Here is a 27765-nt window from a genome sequence, read left to right as displayed (position 1 = left end):
AATATATGTTTCTCTAACAAAGGGAGATAACCACGACGCATAATTCTCTGCCCTTGGCAACTAAAACTACGTCTTTTTAAATAAGGAAAGTCAGTGTCGTTGTAGCCGTCGCCGATACCCACGCACTCCTGCCGGTCCTGAGCAGCAGAAAAAGGTAATTTTTAAAACTTTTTTTTTTTTTTTTATCTCGGTTTCAACTTAAAAAAAAATAATATATATATCACTGTTCATAAAAACCTGTTTAAATCATTGCTTTGTTTTTTTGTAACGTTAATGGTAATTTTAATCAAGAGACTCTCCTTGACTTTAACCTCCGACACGCTACACCGAACAGAACATGACTCCGTTTCAAAAAAAAAAAAAAAAAATGTTTTCTTTTTTTTTTTTTTAAATAAGTGTCTGTTTTTGCCTTAAATATTGATATTTATTAATACTTACTTAAATATTTTCTGCTATGTGTTTTTTTTTTAATATCCATTCGAATATTTAACAATAAAAGGGTACCTTTTTACGAATTAAAAATGTCGCATAAAAGAAATACTAAACCGATGCGCGTGCGAATATTCATGTTTTAGACAAACAAAAATAAGCCATCATATTTGGAGTTTTTTTTTTATTTAAAAAATTAAAACCAGAAAGTATCATGGGACGGTTTTAAAAAGAGTCCGTATGCAGAATACGGGTCGTGCTGAAATAATAGTAATATTTAGAAACCTATTCTTAACATGAGAACGGCATTTTGTAATTAATCTCTATTTTCACCCAACAATTTAATAAACAAGTTATTGTAAAAATTAAATTTTAACTTAAAAATCTCATCTTAAAAAATGCGCAGTTTTTAATCTGCATTAGTATTAAAAAGGTTTGTATTACAATCCACAGAGGTACGAAAAATTTGTCAAAACATGTAATCAAAGGCAAGATAAGTTACTTTTCTACCTAACCGGATGAGTTTTTAGTGTTTTTATTTCATGTAAAATGTTTAATCGGTCCTAAAAAAAAATAATGAACGCTACCGAACAAGAAAAAAATGGTCCGATATCTCTTTACATCTTTGAAGTCTCAACAATCACGTCGAAATAAGAACTGAAACAAAATGGTGGTAGAAATCTATCCATGTCACAGTAACATTTATTGGGTTGGTTTCTACCACCATTTTTTTTCTTTCTTATTTTGAAGTCTTTGAGACTTCAAAAATCTCACGGCCATTTTTTTTTTTTTTTTTTTTTTTTTTTTTTTTTTTTTTTTTTTTGTGTTCTTCGGATTTTTCGAACCGATATAAAAACACAAAACTTATTCATTTAGGTAAAAACGTAACTTATCTCGCCTCTGATTACATTTATTTATATTTTTGTTTTTTGACAAATTTTTCGTGCCTCTGTGGATTGTTAATACAACATGCTTGCTTCGCTTTCACTGCTTCTTCAGTGCTCTCTCCACATGGGGTTTCTTCGAGCCTGTCGAACTGAAATTGGACATTTAAAAAAATATCTAATACAGATTAATAAGTTTTTTTTTTGTGCTTGTTACGTTAAAGTCGACAGATATTTAAAAAAAAAAATATATATATAGGTAATCGTTTTAAGCAAAAACGATATTACGTACTTAAGCCGAAAACAGTAATATATCCCAAAATTACGAAAATTCATCTAACTGCTTTTGCTTTTGTTTATTTAGTAAAGTCTTTCGCTAAAGGCTACAAATGTCTGAAGCACATTAATCTAGTTTGCGTTCCGAGTATGTATGTGAACTCTTCATCGTCTATTTTATAACATCTAAGACAAATGCAGTACTTATGCACTTTTGTTACCGTGCTATTTTTGAAAAATATTTTCAAGTTTTAAGGTATCTTATTAAATTGTTAGGTAAAAATACACAATTACAAAACGCTTCTCCCCACTCATATTAAGAACTACTTTCTAAATAATAACCATTATTTCAGCATGGTAACAAAAGTGCATAAGTACCAAAAATGCAGTTTTGCCGAATTTACGGTAAAAATTACTTAACTATAAATAACTTCCTACTCTATTGATTTTCGTAATTTTTATATTACTATTTTCGACATGACAAAATAAGTACGTCATATTTTTTTTTTTTTTTTAAAAAACAATATATTTAGAAGAAAAATCAATCTGTCGATCCTATCTTCTTAACAAGCACCAAAAAACTTAAAAAAAAAAAAAAAAAAAAAAAAAGGCAAAAGGCCGGTTCATTGGTATTTAAAATGTGATTTCTGTTGAGAGCCTGTCATAAGGAATACCCACCATCAAAAAGACATTAAATTACAGCAAGTTGAATTCGTACACATGAAAATGCAAAAATAAAATTAGCCCAGGAAAATATAAATTGCGTGAATTTTTTTTTTTTTTTTTTTTTTTTTTAATTTTTTTATATAATCATGCTTCCTGCCCTGCATTTTTCCTCGGTAATATATCCGAACTCCATGATCACAATATGAGAAAAAAAAAAAATCTAACTTAATTTTAAACAAAACCAGGAAGTACGTTTATATCTGGATTTCGGACACTATTTTGGCGTAACACTTTTTTTTTTTTTTTTCTGCTAACTTCGAGTCGAAAGACTTATTTCATGTCAAATCTAAAAATATATTGCTCTATCTAGTGTATTAAACACTTCTCGATCAACATATAATACTTACCAACTCCCAGGCAACGTGGAATTTCCTGAAATTTCAACGTATAACGTTATTAATTTCGTGAACATTTTGGTCTTTTCCAGGTAAAAAAGTTTTTCTACATGCTCATAAATTTTCTGGGTACTTGTACAGTTTAATCAAGACATTAAAAAATGAAAATATCGAAAAAAAGTTATATTGTACGTATCCGTTTTGGACTGAAGATCTCTGGAAAAAATTTCACTTAATTTGATCGAGTATTTTTATTTTTTTTACAGCTGAAAAGCACGTTTTTATGACAGCGCGCTGGAGGCAGCCATGTTTGGATTTTTAGAACACGCCATGGGGAGATAAGTCTGTCTAAAGCGCCAACACCCCCTCCCCATCTTAAATACTAGTTTTTCTTCCTAAAAATCGAAACATGGCTACCTTTTGATCAATTTCATAACAAATTTTTTTTTTCTCGGAGAACTGAAGTTCCATAACGGATACGTTAGCAATTACAAGAAAATCCATTTTTTTAATCTATATAAATAAAACGGTAGTTGTCTGAAAATATTTAACTGATGAACTCTTAAACACTGAAATTAACAGGAAATAGTAATCATTAATTGGGTACGTGCAATTTACATGTGGAAACTGGTCGGGGCATATGGTTTTAAAAACCGGCTTTTTATTTGTAGGTTCCCGATTACCTTTTGTGTTTAAAATATTAAAGCTCAGTGGGGGAAGCAAATAAATACGCATGTTAAAATCCATCAATTCGGGGGATGGGGGGGGGGGATCTCTAAAAAGAACAAATTTACACGTGAAAGTCATAATGGAAAGTTTTCATGGCAGCGTCGGAAACCCGAAAAGTTAAGCTAAATTTGAAAGTTTAATTCATTGTAAAAAAAAAAAAAAAAAAAATTCCTTAAAAGATAAAATCTGAGACTATTTCAAAACTAAAGTCTAAAATTAAAATATAATAAATATAAAAAAAATCAACTTGTTTTCACATAAAAATAAATTAGCTCCCAAAAGTGAGAATTTAGCAACAGACTCGGCTTCGCACACTCAAAATCGCAGACAAAGCGTCTATGGAACCCCAAAATCTCAGTTTTAGTTAAAAATTTATAGAGGAAATGTAACATACCTTTTTTTTTTTTTTTTTTTTTTTTTCCCGTATTTTTGAAGATTATAAAAAATTAATTTAGGTAATCTAATTTTTTTGTAATAAAAAGGAAGTGTTTATTTCATTAGAATTAGTTGTGTCAGAATTTTTTGAGAATTTTTGACACCCTTAACACAAAACTGCGAATAAAATATACAAAACTCGTAATTTCTCTTTTTAAAGTGGTTTGTTTAATTTCTTTATGGAATATACTTCCAAAATAAACTAAAGTTTTTTTTTGAAAAATAATAGAAATATTATTTTTCATTTTTTTAAAAATTATTTACAAAGTGCCTGCGTGCACTCATGCAGCCATTTTTTTTTCTATGTAATAAAATGAATTTAATTTTAGGAGTTAATTTTTTTTTCAATTTAAAAATCTAGCAAAATTTTTTTATTGGTTCAATTTTTACAATATTTGCAGGTTTAATGTGAAATTTTATGCTCTTTCCAATAAACCGAATATAATATTTATTCTAGACAAACGTTTTTTTTTTTTTTTTTTTTACCCCCCCATTTTGAAATCTATTAAAATGAAAATAATTTTCTCACCTCAGATTTATATATCACAAATTGAAGATAAAAGATCAATAAATAAAATCAAATGTAAAACAGAAAAGAATAGTTTTGTGCAAATTTACTTGTAAAGTCAAAAGTTTAACTTTAAAAACCACGTTGATTTTTGAGTGAAACTTCACATTTTTAAAATTTTGTCCTGAAAAGATTGAATGCCTCCAATTTTTCTGCTTCATTCAATGTTTTTTTTTTTTTTTTTTTTTTTTTTTTTTATAATTAAAAAAAAAAAAATTTTACTCCATAAAGAAATAAAATATATTAAATCAAAGACTCATGTATTTCTTTAAGAGAATAAAAAAAAAAAAAAATGCAAAATTGGTCGAGTGGAAATTTTTAAACGGCAAAAACTGATAAGTGAAATTTGATCATTTTTAAAGTACGGTGGCCCATATAAACAAACTTTTGTTTACAGCAAACACATGCCAGAAATAGAAATAAAAGATTAATTCTGGCGCTTACAGGCCACCAAAGTTCTCAACTGGAAGAAAGTGAGACATTTGTCTCCCTCTTTCTTCCAGTTGTGACCATCTAATATCGTATTTTTGAATCCTTACTTAAAAAAAATTCTTTTATTTAAAAAGTACATGGAATATAAAATATAAATATGGATAAATTCTTAACAATGAAGAATGGAAGTACCCATTGATTAGTATTTTTTATAGGTAAGTGATTTTTTTTTGGAATTTATATATATTGATTATATTCGAAGTAAGTTAAAAATTTGTTGATTAATCTTTGTTAAAGAAAATCGATTTAAAAAAAAACATTGCATATTTTGCTATTAAACCTGTTATTTTAACATTTGGTCTTTGCTCCTTTTATTGAAAAAAAATTAGGGTTTAAATTACATTTTTCAAGTAGTTATAAGTTTAGAAAGATAGTAAATCTAAGTATTCAAATTTTTATCACGCATTTTTTAATGGCGATTTCTGACACTGCTACATGAGAATAGAATTTACTTTTTTACATGACTCTATTCTCATTAATGTTGTAATAAGTTAATCCTTTTTAAATAAAAAGTGCATTTTTAAGTACAAAAATCAGTTAAAATCATTAATTTCACTACAATTTATTTATTGAAAAAATAAGCAAAAACAATTTCTTAATAATTGAAGAGAATACGGCAGGTGGGATGCAAATTCGGGGAGAAAACTGCAATTCTTCCCTCTTTGTCAGAAATTTTGCTCATAAAATGAGGGTGAAAGTCACGTGCGTACACTATGGTCTACTTTCTACTCTATTTTTCTAAGTGCTTATTTCCCCCCCCCCCCCACCACCACCACTACCACACATTGCTTTCAATCTTTCTCTACTAAAGAATTTTTTTTAATTTTATGGCAGTTTTGTTCAATCAATAATTAATTAATCAGTTAATATCATAAATCTTGTATTTAAAATAATTTTAAGCATTATTATTGGTAGGTTGAAAAATGATAACCAATTTGTGTTTCAAAAAAAAAAAAAAAAAAAACGTAAGCCAATGGAGATGGATATCTGCATGGTGATGCTATTGAGGTTTTGTTGCCTCGGTGATATCATTGATGTAGGAGCTACTGTGATTGCAAGAATTGGGAGCTTCTATCATTACTAACCAGCAGTCAACTTAATGGCAGTCTAACAGGTATGCGTATGCATTTTGATGATGTATGGAAGTGAAACCTTTCGCTAATGAATGCAAATCGCATTCACATTAAATCCTGTACATCTGGTGTTACATGGTGAACCATGCAGGTTTCCTTTCGTGAAAAATTAAGTTATTCAAAAGAAAAAAAACATCAAGATTTACAAAACTGGATAAAATTCTCCCGTTTTTGCAAAGAGAATCTGGTTAATATCTTGATTCATAAAAATAAAAAAAAAATGTCAATTTGGTGTAACTGAAATTCACCAAAAAGTTTACAGAATCTTGGAAATATCCCCCCCCCCACCCTAGAAAAAAAACTTCAAAAAAAATCATTTTGCGCCTGTTAAAGTTTTTTTTAGTTATTTTTTGATCAATGTCAAATATATCTGTAACATATTGCAGATGCGCTTATGCAAATGTAGGTGAAATGCTGTCACTGGTTAAAAAAAAAAAAGATCACGTTTAAAAACTTGAACGTTCCAGATCACAACCGAAAAACGAGTTGGAAGTTTTTTTTTCTATTCTTTGTCTACTTTGCGACTGAGGCAACGTGTGGGTTCCTCAGACAATGTTACACATCGTTTAACACTATTTTCTCGGTTGTTTTTAGAGTTTTGAAGAAAAAACATTCTTTCCAGTTTTACTCCAATGTTAAAATCTCTTCATAAAAGGAAATGGTACAAAAATTTTATATGCTTGCATGTTAGATTTTAAAAAAAGACAGTACAGTAGAAATTACGCAAATTTATCTACTTTTTATTAAAAAAACATTTTAATGGCGAAATGTCTCGTCTGTCATTTTCTGCTTGCATTCAGGTCTAGGGCCAAAGGACATAATTCAAACTTTAATTCAGTCATAATAATGCTGGTTACAAATGGTTTATGAATCAAATTTTTTATTTTATAAAAAAACAAATAGATGAATTTGTACAAATTATGGTGTACAGCTTTTTTTTTTTTTTATTTTTATAATTTTTTTATTTACCTAAGAATAAAAAAGTATTTGTACAATTATAATTAAATATTTGGGTGAAAACTGAATAAGCTCAGTTTTGTTACAATTTGACCTGAAATCCCTATTTTTGTTGAATTTTACCCAGAAGAATTATTTAGTGGTAGTATTTTCTAAAGATAATCTTATATGCTTTTCAAATTCAAGTTATCGACTGATAATGGGCATAAATTTATGAGTTCCTGAAAATGGTTATTGTTTGAATCAAAATGATTCAATTGCTATGCTCTAAATCGAAGAGATTTTACATTACCATGGTGCAATAACGTTCAGTATATGAGCAAAATAATTTCTTCTTTAACATGAGTAATCCTCATAGTTTGATGTCAGTCTCTATCAGATAATTGAAAGAAAATGTTACATGTTATAATATACTATTTTTGAGGTTTTAAACATAATCTAATTTAACAAAATGAATGGCTGATCCCCAAAATGCATAAACATTTTGGCCCCTATCTTTAGCATTCACTAAAATTCAGGAAATCAACCAATTTTAATGAATTTTTCAGGATTTATTAACAATCACAATATAATGAATCTATTTTTTAATTTTAGTAAAAATGTATTTTTGTATAAAAAAAATTAAATATAATTCACTGAAAAATATAATTTATTCACTGGTACTTCATGCGCATGATTGATATTCATCTATGCCTGGCTGATACAGCAAATGTAAGGACTTGTGAGCACAGCCATTCATGGGACCAAATTTGTCAATTTATAAATTATGGACTCTTAAATAATAAAGTATATCCTCATTAGGGCTAGGACAACAGCATATTCTTTTCATTGTTTTAACTCTAGACTGTGTATTCATTGATATCTTACATGCTTTTACATAGAGTAATGTGGTTCCCGGTTGCTTAACTGTGCCTATCTGATATATACTCGAGTCAAAACAAGACTATTCTATTGTCTTAGCCCTAATCATCATACACAGTAAAGCTAGGGCATCTGGGTGATGTTGAGTATCCCTGCTAGTAATTTTTTGCAACCAATATGCATGCATGCAGCGACTCTGCTGTTTTAACAGCGTCGGTGACCACGACCCTCCAAATTGGAGAGCCGTGGTAATTTCGGGAAGACGAGTAAAGACGGTTGTTTCCTGTTCTCCATCTTGATTCGGAGGGGAGGGGGGTTGCATCTCCCTCCATGAGTTAAACGCGATCCCAGATACCAACGGAAATTTCTACGACTCCATGCAGTAAATACAGCATCTATGCTTCCCAAATGGTCACCCATCTGTTACTGGCCAGACTCATCATTGCTTAACTTTATCAATTCTCCAATACTATTACAACATGATCCCATTGATTACTGTACACACAATAACCCTTATCCCCGAATGGCCCTTTGGGCCTTGATAAGTGGTGACCTAGCAGTGTCAGAAATTTCGTGAAAATAGTGAATAATTCCACCCCATCTTTCCAAGCTTATAACTCCTCGAAAAATGTAATTCAAGCCCTAATTTTTTTTTTTCAATTAAAGGAGCAAGGACCAAGGTTTTATTAAAAAAAAACAAAAAAAAAAAACAATGTGTTTTTTTTTTTTTTAAAAAGGTTTTAAACTTCGGACTTTACAGGTAAATTTCTAAAAAAGCGATTTTTTTTTTTTTGTTTTAAATTTGAATATATTATTTATTGACCTTTTCTCTTGAATTTGTGATATATAAAACTCCACGACATAAATTATTTACTTTTTAATAGACATTTCAAAATGAGAGGCGTGAATTATTCGACCCCCTATCTTTCTAAGCTTATAACTCCTCGAAAAATGTAATTCAAGCCCTAATTTTTTTTTTCAATTAAAGGAGCAAGGACCAAGGTTTTCATTAAAAAAAAAAAAAAGACAAAAAGAAACAATGTGTTCTTATAAAATAAGGTTTTAAACTTCGGACTTTACAGGTAAATTTCTAAAAAAGCGATTTTTTTTTTTTTGTTTTAAATTTGAATATATTATTTATTGACCTTTTCTCTTCAATTTGTGATATATAAAACTCCACGACATAAATTAATTATTTACTTTTTAAGAGAAAGTTGAAAATGGGTGACACTTGGGGGGGGCGTGAATTTAAAAAAAAACGTTTGTCTAAAATATTATATTCGGTTTATTGGAAAGAACATAAAATTTCACATTGACCCTGAAAATATCGTAAAAATAGAATCAATAGAAAAATTTTGATAGATTTTTAAAATTTAAAAATTGAAAAATATTGAGTTCGGAAAATTCATTACTGTTTTTAAAAAAAAAAAAATATTTTTATTACTTTTAAAACAACTGTAATAGTTTATTTTGGAAGTATAATCCATAAAGAAAATAAATAACCCACTTTTAACAGAAATTACGAGATTTTTATATTGTATTCGCAGTTTCGTGTTAGGGGTGTCAAAAATTCCTACAAAAATTCTGATACTGCTAGTGGTGACCTCCATGTAAAAAAAAAAAAAAAAAAAAAAAAAAAAAAAAAATTCAGTGATCTGGCTGGCGAGAATTGGTGTATCAACATGATTGTGCCGTATACCAATATACAAGGCCTATAAATCTAAGGTCGATAAAATGGTTGAAAATTGTTTATTTACTGACACGTTTTTATACGATGTGACAAGTGATGCAAACTTCTAATCTTACAGTCTGTGGTCAAACGTCAGGCTTTATTTTAAGGATCAGGTAAGTTAAACGATTTTTAATTGCTTTTGTTCAAATCGTTTTATGGTGGTGAGGTTAGTTGGTAAAACTTTAATTTTGATTAACAAGCCATTTTAAAGTTGGTTTTGGAGGTTTGTTTGTAATCATTCAGGCATGAACCTAGCACTCCCTGTAATTTGTCAACATTGCTGATTGCTTCTCCTTGGCATGCGATCATGGATAATAATCAAACCCTTCCTCGCTTTCTTAACCGATTTCCCTATGAAATACTACAGTAGAACACCGGGATAGGTTTTTTTTTTTTTTTTTTTTTTTTTTCTCGGTTATGATGTGGAATACAATGTTTTTCTGGACCCCTGGTTATGGTATTTACCCCACCTTACAATGTTATTTATAATGTTATTTGATTAAATACATGTGCATTATATACTGTACTGTATTTTGTTACTAATTTTTAATGCCATATCCTGGGGCTCTATTATATTTGATTTATTTACAAGAATTTTCATTGTTTGATCTGCCAATATAATTCTGATTTGTTTTGGCAATATCTTTGATTTTTACATGTTAAATATGACTTTTTATTTAGACTTTTGATAGGCATGGCGCAAGATCTACTTCACAAGCTATGGAATAGTTGGAAATCTCAATTATTAAATCCTTTCTCTCTGGAATATAAGAGTAGTTGTCAATGAGTAGAAATAATAAACTCCTAGTATTGATGCTGGCATCCCTCAGGGTTCCATCCTAGGCCCAATTCTCCTCATCTTCATCAATAATCTCCCAAATCACACTCTTAGATCATTCGTAGACATGTATGCAGATGACGCTACCATCTACCATGACTTTTGGGCCAAGATCACAGTGTAGTATTTGTTCTGATGTTACACTTCACCTTTTCTGTCCTCGGTTAATGGAGGAGAAATCTTTCATGATTGAGACAATTTTTCATCATTGTTCCTATCCAGAGTGCCCCTTTTGGGAACTTGATTTTCCCCACATTAAAAACCGACCTTGTCTAACTCTGCCCTCATGGGGAAGCAAGTAAATAGGAAACTACCATCTATTGCAACACTTGAAAGCCCAACAATGACCAAGATCTTTGTTTCTTTCTCTTCTGATCTTGAACATATGATGCAATGGGGAAAACGGTAGCTGGTTAATTTTAATGCATCTAAAACCAAGCTTCTCTTTTCATCATCAATGCTCTGACCCCAATTGAAATGAATAGTTCTCATCTTGGAAGGACCATGCTTTGACAAACTTCTCGGTCTGATCCTCACTCGTGATCTGAAATGGAACACATTAAATCCAGATGTGACTTTTTAACTTTCGCTTACCATAACTGGCACAATGCTGTAGTAGGTGTGTTCTTACCAGTTGTGGATATGTCCTCAACAATCGTCTGACTTTGTTGCTGTTGGGCTAGATATGCTTTTGTTCAGTCTCATCATGTCTAACCTACAAGCTTTGTCTCTTTTAGGAAGGGGTTAATTCAGTTGTCTCAGGCACCCCTGTTGTGTTATGAAGTACTAAAAAGGGGGTCCGTCGTGTAATGTATCATACATAATACAGCATATACTTGTGTAATGTGTACCATGGTACCATATGTCAATATGCGTACTTGGTTCATCCTGATGTGTATACGTGTCACTAAATGCCTATTGTTGGTGATTCTTCACTATTTAAACCCTAGAATCATGTTGTTGCTGTCTATTTATATTTTCATATCTAATTGTTTGTGTGTGTGTGTGTGGTACATGTATTTTGGACATACCTTAACTTCATGCGTCGGTGATCTTGTCCACCTGGAATTCATTTTGTTCTTGGAGAGGCTGGAACCTGTTTAGACGAATATTCATTCACTTCCAAGAACGCTGGTTGGTTTTATAGTTTTTATTCATTTTCCAGGTGTCTTTCGCAGAAGAATGGAAAGTGAATATCTTTGCTTGCGTGGTTAATTCTGGGTCTCTATTTGACACACGTCAGCCCCCTCCCCCAGTGAGGGGAGGGGGCGACTTGTTAAACCATCTGCCCTGCTCAACATCCAAATTCCAACTCCTCTCCCCAGCTAACCTGATCCCCGTAACCTACATAGTTCTGTCAGTTGACCAGTTACTTCCGGTAAACTTGTCTACCTAATTTTGACAGATTTTATGAACATTCTTCATGTTCATCTCTTATCTCTCCAGTTAGATAGATAGATCGAGATGGATAGATAACCAGATCGAGAGATACATTGATAATACATGTATAGATAGATCGACAGACAGATCAATAACTAACAAATACTTTGTGTTTGACCTATTATATAACACCCTTACTAAAGAATGCTGATGAAGCTGTGTTGGCTTTTCAAAACTGCACTTGGCCTTGTGTCCAACCTCTTGAAGAGGAGTTAAATAAAAATATTTTCATTTTACTCCGTGTATTTTGTCATTGTTGATCTTTGGCATGCCCTAACGAATGATAATCATCACTTTTCAAACCCATTTCTCTCTAACTATTTAATTTTATTTAAATAAATTTTCACTATTGTGCTTGCTTTACTAGTAATTCTGATTTTGTCTTAGTAACCTTTTTGATGTTGCACGTTTACATTTCGAGTATGTCTTATTTTGAAGTAGTTTAGAAAATAAAGATCAATTTCAGAAACAAATGTTTATTTGTTCTCATTGATTTTTTTTTATTTTTTTTTTATATACAGCATTTCAGTCAATATAACCTCTTATACATTTCTTTTGGTGTATCTTGAATCTACAATCCCAAAAGTGCGCCCCCTTAAGTAATCCAATCTACCAAATTTCCATTAATAACTACTACGATATTATCCCATTGATTACTGTACACTCAATAACCCTTATCCTCGAGTGGCCTCAAGGCCTTGATAAGTGGTGACTCCCATGTTAAAAAAAGTCACTTATAACTAAATTTTACCTAGTACTTTATCCATCACCCTAAACAGTTCTAGTATCAATTTTGGGAACCTTAAACTTGTTTATAGATACATAATCTTAATACTGTGATATGGGGAGTTGTTGAACTTTTATGAAACTTTGAACTCTTGCAAGAATAGTATGCATGACGATATTACTCGGTTTATCTGTTTAAAATTATAATTTATTGGAAATGTATTAAAAATTTGTATTTGGATCATTCAGACTATTCTCATCTTTGGTGTTTTCATGTTTCGGCCAGTGTAGCCTCCGACCTTAAGGTGTATTTTGTCAAACTCCAGAATTTGTATGAAATTTTAAATTCTTTACATAATCAATGGGGGTAAATTCCTTGGACAAGATGAGTTGCCTTAAATAAGTTTCCAAACTTTTTTCATGTAAGCACTTTTCTTGATAGTACACACATGAAAATCTAGTCCCCTTGCTGTACCATTCCAACAAATTCTGGAAGGCCCCATAGAAGTCGTCTTGTGTAATCATGTCAATAACCCTCGGCACAGCCTCTTTCATCGCCTCAATTATCTCCTGACAGCCTCCAAGGTTTTCCTTGAGCCTAGGAAAAACCAAAAGTCACAGGGAGCAAGGTCTGAACTATAGGGGGTGAGGAACTATCTTGATGCCCATCTTGGTCAAATAGTCTGTGACAAGGATGGAGCACCCTTGGGACAAACTTTGTGCAGATCTTTCGTGTCCTCAGTTCCTTCCAAATAATTGTCCGTACAGTTTCCACATTGACATCAAATTGTTCACTTATTGTCTCTATAGATACAAGACTGTCCTTAGCCATAAAATTCTTTATTTGACCAATCAACTCTGGTGTTCTGACTTCATTACTCCTTCTACACCTCATCATCCCTCAGACTCCCTGCCTTCCTTGAATCTTTTATGCCACTCAAAAGCTGATGCTCGGTTAATGCTTGATTCATGCAAGATGGTCCAAAAGCAGTCTAAGAAGTTACATATGTTTTTGTGGCATTTTTTCCAAGTTTAAAACAGAATTTTATTGCGTATTGTTCTTCTAACGTGTCCTCAAGTCCAGATTTCATTTTTAAAATTCATCAATTGTGATAATCAGGCTTAAGTGGGGTGAATTCCAAATCCTGCTGTAGCTGTTCATTTGAACCTGAAATCATAAAAATTAGTCAGTTATCTCATAGTATGTATAGCAATAACATACTGAATTTCCAAGAGTCCACAACAATTTTAAATGCATGTACAAAATGTCTGGAAACTTATTGAAAGCACCTCATACATCGAAAGGTCAGAGGTTACATTGGCTGAAATGCGAACAGTAGTTTATATAATACAAATTATCAATCCTCATCTCAAAAAATTCAGAAACTTGTATAAGAGTTCACGTCAAGCTTGTAATCAGTCGAGCATGTTGAGAGAAAATGTAGAAATTTTGAAGTAGAAAGTTGGCCCACCCATGAAAACTTGGATACAAATCAACAAGAACTTTAATGAAATTTGAATTAATTCTTAAGGCTTCCCAGTTTGGAGACCAAAATTGCAAGCTGTAAAAAAAAAAAAAAAAATGCCCCCCCCTCTCTTCAGATGTGATCGTCATCATTTGATTTTGGTATAGTGGCAACATGTCACACCTTTTCTTGGTCACAGTGCAAACAGTCAAATTACTTATCCACGCAATCTAGGTCCCTGACGGATCACATACACTAGTACCTGTGGTATCCAGATAGACTATGGAATGATACAGAAAGTTGCAGGCTGTACATGACCAAACCGCTTGATCCCAAGTACATAATGTATCCAAAATTCCACCAATATCTAGCTTTTAATGAAACATGGTTGATGTGATTCTTTCCTCTAGTTTGTTACTGCATATTCATCTGATTATGGCATAGTCATTATGGTGGTGTGAAGACTGGCTGAAAAACCCTTATTGCAAATTCTGAAAGAAATGTGCCTAGATAGATAGATAACCAGCAGATTACTGAAGTTTGCTTCAATCTTTTCCATGCATAAGGCGAAAAAAATGTTTTTTTTTTTTTTTTTTACAAAAATAGTAACCTAAATCTATTTGTTAATAACAAATAAAAAAAACAGTATTTTTTCCCACATAAACCTGATTTACTGCATTTAAAGGATTTTAAAGTCCCCCCCCCTTGAAAATTTGTGAAAAACAATCTGGTAGATCCTGCAGTTTAACTTAACAAGTGTGCATTCATTCAAAGTGGATGTCGGACATATTTTTACTGATTTTTTTTAAACACCACTTGCCTAAACTTGTCTAATCTTCCTGCCATGAAAAGGAGATAAATAAAATCTCTCATTCATTTTCCATTTCCAATTGGTTGCTTCCGGTCTGTGCGATGCAGCTTAAAGTGGAAATTTTCCAAACTAATACTATTTTTGGTTCTCCTGACAAAGGAGATATCTTGTTCATTTGTTTACACTTTTCTCAACCATGCTTTGGAGTTTTTAGAAATTTTGCACAAACCTTAGTCATGGTGAAAAGAAGTTTTTTGCCAGAACGGATTTTCCGGGATAACTGCCCCCCCCCCTCCTCGGGGATATTATAGGCATGAAATTGCCCCCAAATCGTTCGTCCATTCATTTGTTTGCACTTTTCTAAATAACCATGCCTTGAATTTAAAAAAAATTTGCACAAACATTAGTCACGGTGAAAGTAAATTTTTCACTTATAGAGGTTGCTCTGCTTGTTCATCTTGCTACAGCACCTTTCAAAATTCTCCAGCTATACCTTGAAGGTATTAGATAAAGATACGTGGTCATGCCTGGCTAGCATATATGCCCTAAATGTCTTGTGTATGGCTCCCAAGTGTCATATCCTGGTTAATCTGAATTGACTGATCCTGAGGAAAAGCTAGGCTCACGGTGATGGGAAGGACATTCGGCTGTAGAAGTATGCTCTATCTTAATGGTAGTTGGAGGCTGAGCAGATCGTCATCTAGCAAAATTTCCACAGAATATGTTTAAACTTGCATCTTTTTAATGTTGGTACAATGAAAGAAAAAGCTGAAATAGTAAAGACCATGCCTTTGGTTGTTTTGCTGCAGAAGATGGGGAAGTGATTCGGCTTGGATGATACAGGGAAAGAATTGATGGTAAAAAATCTTTTTTTTTGGGGGGGGGGTTGATAAAAAATGAACGTAAATGTGAAAAATCAATTTCTTTGAATTGGAAATTTCAATAAAGGTTAAATTTTACAAAGTATCTAAAGACGCCTCTAAAATGTTCTTTCTGGTTCACTAGGAGGCAATTATCGGTTACGTCCATAAAATAACTGAAATACATCAGAACCTGAATAAACTTAATTTACATTTTTACATAAAACAAAAATTAAACGATGTATTTATATATTTATTATCCTCCTCTTCTAGCTGTTTTCACGTTTCGGCCAACTATTCCTCTGGCCTTCGTCAAGTGGTAAATTCTGAAAAGGATTCCAGTATTAAAAATAATAGAAATATTAACATTAAGAAATGCTTCAACAAGTTCCTTTTTTAATGCGAGCTACTGGCGACATTTATTTACTTTTTCTTACTTGATTTTCAAAATGTTTTTAATTTTAAAGATGAAATTGGTTAACATAATGATGTTTGAAATTCTTTTTTCTAAGAAACCTAACCAGCAATATATATCACGACACTGAGGTAAATACTGATTGTGTGTGTGTGTGTGTATATATATATATATATATATATATATATATCTATATATATAGGGTGATCCTCCCCCCCCCAAAAAAGGGCCCCAACTTGTATTAGGTCCCGTTTCTTAGTGTTTTGTCCAAATGAAATGAAACTTTGGCCATTACTAGTTTATAATATTCAAAACATCACATCAAAACACTAGGGTCTTTGGCCTTTTTTTCTCTGTTCTACAGCATATGTTCTAGATTGCCTCCATTTAGCTTTTGTTTTGTTTTTGGGGGTAACCCTATATATATATATATATATATATATTTATTTTAATTTTTTGTAAACCAGTTCAACTTCTCGAAATGTATTATAAAGATGTGTATTGTGCAAAACAGTTAAGTTATGTGAAATAGAGCAAAACTGTTTTGAATTCTGATTTTTACCAAACAAAAAATATGAATTCACACATTTTGCTTTGTTCATATTTCGTTTCATATTACGTTTTAGAATTTTTTTAGATGACTATTTAGATTGTTGGGACTACTGTTCTCGCGTTTCCTCATTTTTATAATGAGGATTGATAATTCGTATTTGGATTATTCGACAGAAAGATGGCTAGAGTTTGATAAGATACGTCTGGAGTTTACATCGGCCAAAACGTTGTGCAATTAGCACTTTAGATGAAAACAGTCCGACTCCATAATCCACACACAATTTACTTTTCTCATCTTGGATATCGTCATCACAATGTTTCAGCTGATGTAACATATTTGAACACATCTTGTCAAATTTCAAAATGAACCATTTATTTAATCTCCTTGGGTACTTTGTGATCATAGTCTCATCACCTAATTCCATGGCACAATGGATATAAGTGCTTAGGAATAGTCAATTCAAAGTGACAGTTTTCTTAGGTTGAAGATTCAGTGTTCTTTAGCGATAAGAATATTGAATTACTCAAAACTTTTACCTTGTCATCGCTGATGGAATACAAAGATTAAAACAGTAAGAACAGGGCTTTACGTTGCGAGTGATTTTTTTTTTTTTTTTTTTTTTTTTTTTTTTTTTTTTTTTTTACTACTAGAAATAGTAAAACGCTTATATTTTTGGAGTTTTTTTTCTTCCTAAGCTTTATTAATAAGCTCATTAAATTAAAAAAAAAAAAAAAAAAATGCTTTTTCAATCTTGACTTTATTTTTTAATAAAACGAGCAAAGTCAAATTATTTAAACAAAAGTTTAATAGAACAATATATTTTTTTTTACGAAGGCTGTTTTTAAAACAAAAACATCTAAAAGAATCCAAATTTTTATACCTTCAAATCTCAACATAAAATTTGGCGCATGTTCAGAATTACACTTTAAAGAATAAAACACTGAAAAATCTTTGTACATGCTGTCATGGAAGGAAGATGTCATATTCCAAAAAATCATGTTGATTTGGCTTGTAACTTTTCTATTTAGCTACTAAACAAAAATAATTAGTTGTCAAAGGTAAACTAAATATACATTTGTCTGGAGAATATCAACGTCCAAGGTGAGAATTGTTTAAATCGCTCAGCCAAGTGTAGCTGTTATTTCATCTTGTGTTAAATATTTTTTTCTATGAATTATACACCATGTTTAATAATGAAATATCGGTTTTGCATTTAGATGTGGCAAATCATTTAATAGCCTAAACGCGTTTATGGATGCAAATGTGATTTCAAACTGAAGTTTAATAAGAACTTTTTTCCCCTTCTATCTGGAGAATTTTTTTGACAGAATGCCAAGTGAAGTTGTCTAGCAGGCTTTGTATAAGCGAAGGGCAAATGAAGGTCATTTTCCATGTACAAAAATGGGTGCTTATGTCAACGGATCATTAAGGGAGATAACCAGCATAGACAGAATAAAAATAAGCATATTTTGCAAGATATAATTTGGAATGCTGAAATAATCAGAGCAATGAAAGAATGTTAAAAAAAAAAAAAAAATTACACGATTACTGTAGCAGAGTTCCGGAAATTGCTGAAGCAATTTATGAAAAGGAAACAAATTAGCGAAGTTAATCAACAAACTTAAAATATAACCATGTTAAGTAACAAAATAAACTTAACGTACACAAAGCAAAAGTAAATTGTTACAATGTGACGGTGTTAATTAATCCACAACAAAAATTAAATAAACTTGTTTGAAACGATGGTAAGGGAGAAATATTCCCCCATATAATTATTGCCATCAGGGAGCAATATGTGATACAATTTTTAATTTTTATTAACTTTTTGTTGTTGCTTGACATCATTTAATTGTAATAAGTTGTTTACTTTCATTTTATGTACGTTAATAAGTTAATTTTGTTACTTAACATTGTTATATTTTAAGTTCGTTGATTAATTTGTTTTGTTTTTGTTGAAATTTCCAAGACTAACTTCAACTGGCGCTTGCCGGTATAGTAATTTTTTTTTTTTTTTTTAATTTTTTTTCATTTAACATTCTTTCATTGTTCTGATTATTTCAGTGTCTCAAATTATATCTCGCAAAATATGCTTATTTTTGCCATGTCTCTGCTGGTTATCTTCCTTAGATTTAGTAATCCATTGACCCAGAAATGAGTAGGCTTTGTTAGAATAAAGTCGTCCTTAAATGCGACATCAAATGTTAGAATTAATGTCGCATTGAAGAACGTTAAAGCCACGTTGGAGTAAAAGTACATTAGGGTTCTGTACCGAGTCTTTTGCAATTCATCCATGTTGTAGAACTGTCCCTGTAAGTTCGTATGGGTTGTCGAAAAGACGCTAATTTAGTACTAGCCTGTAAAACAATGAAAGACCTACCTGTTAAATTAAAAACTTGAAATATTATGGAAAGTGTGGCAAAGCTATTGAAGTTTTTAGCTTTATTTTACTTTGGAGATAGCATTGGTGCACATGTGGAACATAGTGCATATGAGCACGTGGGGGGGAATATCAGCAGCAGCAAATGATAGATTAGCAGCAGTAGCTAAAAAAAAAAAAAAAGCACCTATGCAAATTAGGAAGTGTGCAGAAGTTGGGGCGATAATAGAAAAAAAGAACACCACGTGCTCAGGGAGAGAAGAAAAGTGAGCATCAAAGAAAAAGGACATGTAAAATGAAAGCAAGAATGGACCGGCATGCGGTTGGAAGAAAGAAACTCATCTCGGGTTAGATGGACATGTGGCAGCAAAAGACTTTAAGTGGTGTCAAGATGGGAGAATAATAATTAAAAAAAAAAAAAAATAAAAAAAATAAACCCAGATTTTTATTCTTTTGTTCGTAACGGCAACGTTATACAGGGTGGAGCAGGTGTTAGTTTCATTGTAAGAGTTATAAGTGTATGATGTTGTTTCAGGGACCGTCTGCCATTATAACCCCTGTTGAACAAGGAGTCTAAGAGCCATGTGTATGCATTGTGATGATGTATGGAAGTAAAACCTGACTAGTAATGGTTGAGGACATGTGTTGCATAGAGAGAATATATGATAGATGTGTGCAGAACAAGAAACTTTGATGGTATGACCGCATTGGAAGAAGAAAAAAAAGCAAGTTTTTGGATTATATGTAGAAAGTTGAGTTAGCAGGTCGAGTTCATGAGGGAAACTGAGGAGAGATAGGTAACTTTAAAACTCCATTATTATTATTATTTTTTTTTTTAAACTGTCCAACGGATGCTAGCATGCAAAAGTGTATGTTAAACCACAGATGATTTGTATACACCAATGATCTCCCAAAACACCTACTTAAATCATTCGTTAACATCTATGCTGATGACACGACCATCTATGGCAATACATCAAAGGCCGTAAATGACAAAGTTCTCTCAGATTCTCTCTCCTCTAATCTTGAGCGCATGGTACAGTGGGGGAGGAGGTGGCTGGTTACTTTTAATGCATCTAAAACCAAACTCCTATCCTTACATCATCAATGCTCTAATCCCCATCTGGCATCAGTTGAAATGGGTGGCTCTCGTCTAGGGGACGCTCCATGTTTTGATAAGCTTTTGGGTTTGACCTGAAATGGAACATGTACATCAAGTCAGTTGCCAAGGTCGCTGGAAAGATGGTAGGATCCTTCTAATGCTCCAGAAGATATCTCACCCCTGATACAATTCTCTATCTATATAAAAGCCAAGTACGTCCAAGGATAGAGTACTGTTGCCACATCTGGGCAGGAGCTGCTAAAAACAGCCTATCCTGCTTTGACAGAGTACAAAATAGACTTCGTGGCTTAGTGGGTGATGCCCTTTTCTCTTCCCTGCAGCCTCTCTTCCACAGTAGACATTGCGAGCCTGTCTGTTTTATCGTTACTACCATGGCAGGTGCTCGTCTGAACTCCAATCTCTGGTCCCCCCCCCCTCGACAATCTTTCACGATAAACACCCGTCTAGCTGAAACCCCTGTCAAAAATTTTCCCCACTCCTTATCTGTGCCAAAATCAAAACGCGGATTCCATGAGCAAAACTTTTTTCTTAGAAGTACATGCCTGTGGAACTCTGTTCCGGTTGCGTTTCCCACCTGACTACAACCTGGATGTTTTCAAGTCCAATGTAAACAAATTCCTGATGAACCGCCTCCTTAAGTAAGACACTTTATCAAATCTCTAACACTAACGTACTGTGCACACACACACAAAACCCTTATCCTCGAGTGGCTTCCGGGCCTTAGTAAGTGTAAAAAAAAAAAAAGAATCTGTTGATCCAATATAACATGTTCCCTCCCCCCCAATTCTTTTCATAACCAGTCAACGCATACACATGTGGCTTTATTTATTTTTTCGAGTTTATAAAGACACAAAGTTCATGGCTTAATTGTTTCAAAGTTTTTTTAATTAAAAAAAAAAAAAATTACAAATTTTATCAAACTGTAAAAATGTGGCCTGGATGTTGATCTCTTCACAGACTTTCCCAAAATTTCTAGTTTGAAAGCTCCTTCCCAACCCCCTGCCATCAAAATGTACAATATCTATAGTTATGTTACAAACTAGTTTGATTACATCTCTTTTCTGTGGCAAATTTTTAAATTAACAAGTGAAACATGCATGGTTCCCTGTGAGTACACAGTGAACAAGGCATAAAAAAAAATAACTAAGTTCAGCATTGCCCCCCACCCCCATTTAACCCCTCCCCCAATCCCGCGGGGCATGTCAAATCCTGATGAAAATGAACAAACGGCGCAGTTTTAAGCCTTAACATATGTAAATTTGAGTTCTGCACCATGCAAAAAAAGAAATGACTAAGTCCATCACTTGTCCCCCCCCCTTTAGCCCCCAAAATCCTCAAGGTCTTAACATGTAAATTTGAGTTCAGCACCATGCAAAACTGCTGAATGGGCATACAGAGAAAATTTTTGACAAATATAGTAAAATAGTTATAAAAAAAAAAAAAATTTTTTTTATTTTTTTTTTTTATTATTATTATTATTATTATTATTAGCCCTAAAAGAGACCCTGGGGCACACCCAGGAGTTATCGTGAAGTATAGATAAAATAAATATTATAGAAGTCAGTTAATTACAACTCTTCAGAAAGTTTTATAAAAATCCAAGGCATCAATTTTTTATTTATTTATTTATTTTTTTTTTTTTTTTTTAAGCACAAAAGTGTCAATTTTAGCCATTTTAACCCAAAAGGCACCCTTAGGGGGTCGACCGGAGTTTTGCCAGAAAATCTGTTCTGTTACTTTTTTAATCGTATCATGTTTAATGTTTGTGCAAAATTTCAAAAACTCTCAAGTCGTAGTTATTGAGAAAAGTACAGACGAGTGAATTTACAGGTCCACCCTCCTTTTGTTGTGGGACCAAAAATTTTTTTAGTTCTGTGTTTTCACTGCAAATTTTCATGTTGCCTTGAAATAAATTAAATAATAAAACGTTTTTCTATAAATGATGAATCTTGGAAGGAAGGTAATTTCTTTTCTCTTTATCAAACCTTACCTTGAAGATATGTGGTAAATCCTTAATAACAGTTTGGTGCAAAAGTTTTGGCAGGTTTGTAGAATTTTCATTGTAAAACATTGTAATTTATTTTATTCATATTGTTATTAATTAATTGTATCACAAGATTTAATTTATAACTTTCTTTCAGATTATTCAAACATGGTTCATATTTTTCGGCAATATTCTCACTTGTTAACCCAAAAACGTTTAGTCAAGAGAAAGCGAGTAATCTTCCATTTATGATAATGTTTGTCCTCATCCAGCACTACTTATCCTAGGAGAATTTGGTTAGAAAATTTTGACCTAGCCTGCATATTCCCCTAACCTAGCTCCCTTAGATTATCATCTATTTTGAAGATTACAAAACCATTTAGATAGTCTCAGTTTTCAATCCTGACAAGAGATTGAATATGAGCTAGATTTATATTTCACATAAAAACGTAGATTTTTTACAAGCGTGGTATTTATGAGCTCGTTAACAGATGGAATCAAGTTATAAGAGCACAAAGGTTGTTATTGTCATGAATAAAGATTTTTAAAAATGCATTTTTTTTTTTTTTTTTTTTTTTTTTTTTTTTTTTTTTTTTAAGTTGAAATTTTAAATCTGCAAAACTTAACACTGATATAAAAAAAAGTTTTTCATGGTCCAAAATTTTAAGTTCCTCCATACAAATGTGATGAAGTCATTTTGATTTTTGATCCTTTTACTTAAACAGAAAAATAGTTTAGCTGTAATGGAGAAGATGACTCTAAAAATGAGTTATTTTCCTTATTTATTAGTTACAAATGTTTCATGAGATTGTCTGTGGTTAGACAAAGTAATTTTAAAATTCAATTTACTGATTAACATGGTACAGCGATAACAAATGGTAATTGGCTAGTCAGAAGCAGTTTTTGATTTATTAGCTTGACTACTATTTGAGTCTGACTTTAAAAAATCTAACATAATAACGTTATATCGGATATGATAATTGCAAACACAATCTAGACGCAGATTCAAATGTAATTTTATACAATTATATAATAGAATAGGCAAGTTTCTAGAAGCATCTCCACTCTCCCCTAGTCTAAATTTAAAAATTGAGCCAAAAACTCACTGAACAAATCATACCAATTTCGGTGACCCTTCCCCCCTCTCTCACCTACCCTGCACAGATGGGTAAAAATAAAAATGAGACCATACGCTAAAGTCGACCTGTGTGCAATATCATTACCTCTTCATCTGGCTGAATGAAAATAGAAAAAACATCAAAAATCAATGATTGCAAACTGAACTAACTTGGGACAGTGACAAACTTTAAACAAAATAAACTGATAAGGGTCGTTCTGAAAGTAATGCTTTTTTCTTTTTTTTTCTCTTTTTTTTTCTTTTTTCTTTTTCTTTTTTTTCTTTTTCTACTCAAAAGTTGCAGAACTATGCAGACAGGAGTGGTACCATTTAAAATGAGCAATCTTTTGTGCTCCAGAATTTATTTTTCTACATGGTCACCACCATTCTCAATGCACTTTCGCCAGGAATTTAATGATACATCTGCTTCTGACACCTGTCCATGACGGGGAGGGGTACCTTAGTTTCATACCATCAATATCTGCAACTGATGAAACTTTCAGGTCATAAATTCAGTAATTATATTAATGCAATTTACTATCCTTTCTGATCCATTCAGATGGAATAAAAAAAATAGGAGGCATTAGTTTTGAAACGATTTTCGTATTTTTATTTTTTACCATCGTCTTGTTTTGTCTTTTCATCTATATAGGATATTTCTACGTTCAAATTATTTTTTTTTTTAATTATTATTTATATATTTATTTATTTTATTTATTTATTTATTTTTTTTTTCAAGGTTGTTCCATCTTGATGGCGTTTTCTATGAGACAAGTGGCTGTGGCCTCCAAAACCTCCCTTCGCCGATATTTCTCCCGGACAGCTCTGCCACTGCTGAGAGTGACCCAGGTAATTATTACCTTTAAGATATTTACTATTGAATTGTAGTGAAATGATTTATTTGAAGTAACATTACTTCATAATGACATGCGCAACACAAGTATATAAGCGTTCATTATTGTAAGTGAACAAAACTTGTAACATATACGGGAGAATGTTGGTTTGTTCAGTATTCAAAAACTAGCACAATCTGCAGAGTTTCCGTAGTTTTATTGTTAATGCATATTGTTGTCGGGCTTTAAAATACAGGGTGCTCCAAAAGTCTTGGACACATTTCAAGTCTTGATATCTGCTTAACTATGGTAAAAGATGACTCCCTTTTTAAAGCTAATGCATTAAGTTTTTTTTTTTAATATTCTTAATAGTTCTCGAGATATTCACTGTTAAAATGTGCCCAAGACTTTTGGAATATCCTGCATTTGCATTTTTTTCATTTTATATACATGCAGCTTGCACGAAGATCCTACTGTGATATTGAATCGCTTTTATTATGGCATAATCACGTTGACACACAGATTCCCTTTAGATCGGCATATTTAAACAATGCTGAGCTTGGTCAATACTAAAATAGGTGATTATTTGGGAGTACCAGGTGGTGTATATACTCTCTGCTTATCTCTGCATTGTTTCATCTTTGATTTCTCCTTGCCACTGAGTACTCTAGTTAATGTAGTTTCAGAATGTCTGTTTAATAGGGTGGGGGTAACCTTTCCTCAGGATCAGCCAATTAAGATTAACCAGAATGACACTTGGGAGCCATACACAAAACAATTAGGGTATATATGATAGCCAGTCATGACCACATATCTTTAATATCTTCAAGGTATAGCTGGAGAATTTTGAAAGGTGCTGTAGCAAGATGAACAAGCAGAGCAACGTCCATAAGTGTAAAATTTACTTTCACCATGACTATTGTTTGTGTGAAATATTAAAAAAAAAATCCAAGGCGTGGTTATTGAGAAAAGTGGTTTATCCCCAAAACCTTTGTAGAAATTTGACATTTTCATTCTATGGTTATGAACACCCATTACTATAACATTTTTGGACAGAACAGATACTACACTGGTCCTAGGTTGGAAAACCAAGAAAATGTATTTCAGTTAGTTTCACAGAAGTGACATTGGGCCAAATTTTAAAATATATACTTTTTTTTTTTTTTGTTCTATTTGTTTAAAAAGAAAATACAACTTTGTTATATATAGGTTGTGGAATTGCAGTCATCTGCAAAAAATCTAGCTAATTTGCATATTCTTTTAAACATTTGTTTCAATTCCCTATTAGTTTTTTCAGTTTTCTTATGGGATGATCATCTTCAGTTAACTACTAGCCTGGGCGCCTGGTGGAAAAGAGAGTGAAAAAAAATGTGACTCATTAGCTCTTGTGCCGATTGCCAAACCGGAAGTGACGTAGGTTTAAATTAAGGCTAGACAATCGAAGAGGCGATGACTTTCGAAAATATCGGCGAAAAAAGCCGCCCCCTCCCTATAGAAAAGTGCCCAGTTGAGGGTGAAGGAATTAATGTTTTTGGCCATTTTCTTTTTATATTTGTCGTCCGAAGGGTCGAGCTTCAAAATGATACCAATCTCATAAAAATCCATCGCTTCTTTCAAAAGTTTTTGCGAGACATTCATACATGCATTCAAACACAGGTGAGATTTATATTATGGACTAGTGGGTTGCCCGTGTGTGTTGGGGGGAGAAATAGTGTTAGTAGGCTCAGACATGAAGCCTTAAGGCGGAAAAGAAAGTGAAAGAAAACGTGATGTATTATCGCGATGCTAAGAGAGCAGAGGAAGTGAGAATTATTGAAATTAAACGATTAAAACGTTAGTGAATGACTTGCCACAAGTGTGTAAACATCACGCACTTAACTTTGGCTGCAAGCCAGTTAAGCTTGAAGCTTTCTGTGTATTTGTTTTCTCCAAGATGTTGGAAAACCAGCTCCCCATAGAATAAAAAAAAACAAAATGAATAGCAATTGTTTGATATGAAGGGCTTTCTCGACATTGATCAAAGCTTATTGCTTTTCTGGACGTCCCTGGCACTCGTGCCAGGTAGACGCATTGCTCTGGATTCAATTTCGCTTTTTTATATGAAAAAGCCAAACAAACCCGCGAGAGGAAGAAATAGCGAATAGCGTGAATTTTGTAAAATAAGTCGCTCAAATAAAAGATACACAACGTCCGTTTGCAAGCTAGGGAATGTATAAAAAATTATGAGATGGTACCCCACCCAAAAGCCTTTGCAGTACATGCAAAAGTGCACACATTTTCACTTTTATATAATAGACTAATGGGGTTGCCTGGGTGTTTGTGTGTGAAAAAAGTGCTCAAACCGGAAGAGGGAAGGAGGAAAAGAATGTGAAAAAGTTAGTTGACAGGTAGGCTTGAATTTGTGTGAATTTTGGATTCTTTGTAGTAAAAAAAAAAAAAAAAAAAAATACCTGTTTTTTTTTTTTGTTTTTTTTCAATTATTTTCATGGCAAGTACTCGTTTGAGCTCCAATCTAAGGTTCCCCCTTGCCAAATTTTCATGGAAAATACTCGTCTAGCTAAAACCATTACCAATAATTTCCCCCCAGTCTTCATCTGTGCCTAAACCTAAATGTAGATTCCATGTTTCACAACATGCCCGAAATCGTAAAAAAGCAATATTTTGGAAAATTCTTGGAGTTACAAGCTCAAATGTTTGGGATTGTCTAGTTTTTATCATGCCAACAACTAGGGAAAGTTTGAAGAACATCCAAGATATATGGGTTATTTTTTTAAAAATTTTCGAGATTTGATATGAAAGTATTCTTTCTCTACAGACTTCCATTCTCTGGTTTGTTCACTTAAAACGTGTGTAGCAGGAAATTGTCTTTCTACCCAATGGAAAATAAAAACTTTCCATCCCTATAAGCAGTTGTTTCCAAGATAAATGATGATTTTTATCACGTTTAAAATTTTTCTTTTTTAAATTGATTGTCTTTTGAGCATATTGATAAAATATTTAATTTTTGATATATTCTCGTTTTATTTTTTAATTTCTTAAAATTTTTTTTTTTTTTTTTTGTTTACCAGGGAGAAGTTTCTGCACGGGGCCGCAATTTTGACCACTTCATTTTGCCTGCTGCTGTAGCGCTGACATTTTTTGGTGTATCCGTCTCTGTGTTCAGTACCCGACAGCTCTATGACAATTCCTGTCGGACTCTGAAGAAGTAATAACCATGCACAGCACGTAGCCTTTTCTACATAGATGTGGGATTTGAAAGAGTTTAGATCTGTTGTGACCTCCACTATTCAACTTTAAACCTTTTTTTTTTTTTTTTAATCAACAAGAATGCATTCGGTGAAATGAGGTCTTGGGAGAAGGGGTTTAACTTTTCGAATGAACCTGGTTGACTATGCTGGACATTTACTCCCAAATAAGTACATCATCTTAAACTTTCTCTTGTAGAAAAGAAAAGCTGACCCTGTATAGATCTTGTTTTTTTCTTGAAGGAAATACATTTCATAACAGTTTAAAAAGATTCTGTTCCTCAGTTATCAGAACAAAATCTTTATTTCTGTCTTTATCAGATTGTGTATAAAAATAAGTTTGTTCCGTTACCAGAACAATTTTTCTGTTTTGTTATGAAAAGTTTTACTGCAGTAAAAGATGAGATTACACCAAATAAA

General features: G+C 32.4%; 1 long non-coding RNA gene across 2 annotated transcripts; it reads left to right on the top strand.

Moving 5' to 3' along the window:
* LOC145258142 (uncharacterized) lies at nucleotides 1-27765 on the top strand. 2 transcript variants are annotated; one of them, XR_013864053.1, is made up of 4 exons: nucleotides 4-154; nucleotides 9634-9670; nucleotides 24007-24116; nucleotides 27169-27765. It is a non-coding gene; the product is annotated as an uncharacterized LOC145258142 (long non-coding RNA). The 2 variants fall into 2 exon arrangements; XR_013864054.1 differs by lacking the exon at nucleotides 9634-9670 and having other exon boundaries at nucleotides 1-154.

The sequence above is a fragment of the Euprymna scolopes genome, chromosome 33 (assembly GCF_053919585.1).
Source record: "Euprymna scolopes isolate OS-2025 chromosome 33, ASM5391958v1, whole genome shotgun sequence".
Classification (NCBI taxonomy): domain Eukaryota; kingdom Metazoa; phylum Mollusca; class Cephalopoda; order Sepiida; family Sepiolidae; genus Euprymna; species Euprymna scolopes.
This window is presented reverse-complemented; position numbering and strand designations above follow the sequence as displayed.